This window comes from Odontomachus brunneus, unplaced genomic scaffold (assembly GCF_010583005.1).
Source record: "Odontomachus brunneus isolate Ranch 3 - 2012 unplaced genomic scaffold, Obru_v1 Obru_scaffold_280, whole genome shotgun sequence".
NCBI classification, from domain to species: domain Eukaryota; kingdom Metazoa; phylum Arthropoda; class Insecta; order Hymenoptera; family Formicidae; genus Odontomachus; species Odontomachus brunneus.
In genome coordinates, this window is record NW_022639730.1 from 155,817 (window position 1) to 156,223 (window position 407).

Below are 407 nucleotides of genomic sequence, written 5' to 3' on the forward strand. Positions count from 1 at the left end.
ACTAAAAGGATATCTCTTCCCATCAAAGTATCTCTATGCAGGCATACATTAGATAAAATTCTTTTCGAGACCGAATGTTCTCCTCAAAAGATCTTTCTGGAATATTCGAGAATGTTCTAAAAGACGGTGCGCCGGTGGCCGGAGAGGCGGAAAGGCGAGTGGGTGGCGCGGCCCGCTCGCGAACCGCTGCCAACAGGGAGGGGGAAGGCCGCGAACGCGTCGAAAAGAGGATTGATGAAACGGTCAGTTATATCGATATTACGTTAAAAAATATGTGGAAAGATATGTCGGTAAAAACAGATCGCAGGGTCGATAAAAATTACCAATTATGTCAGTAAAAAATAAATATGTTGGTAAATATAAATGGGAGCAGTGCACTTGGACACGGTGCATTTGGACACAGCCAA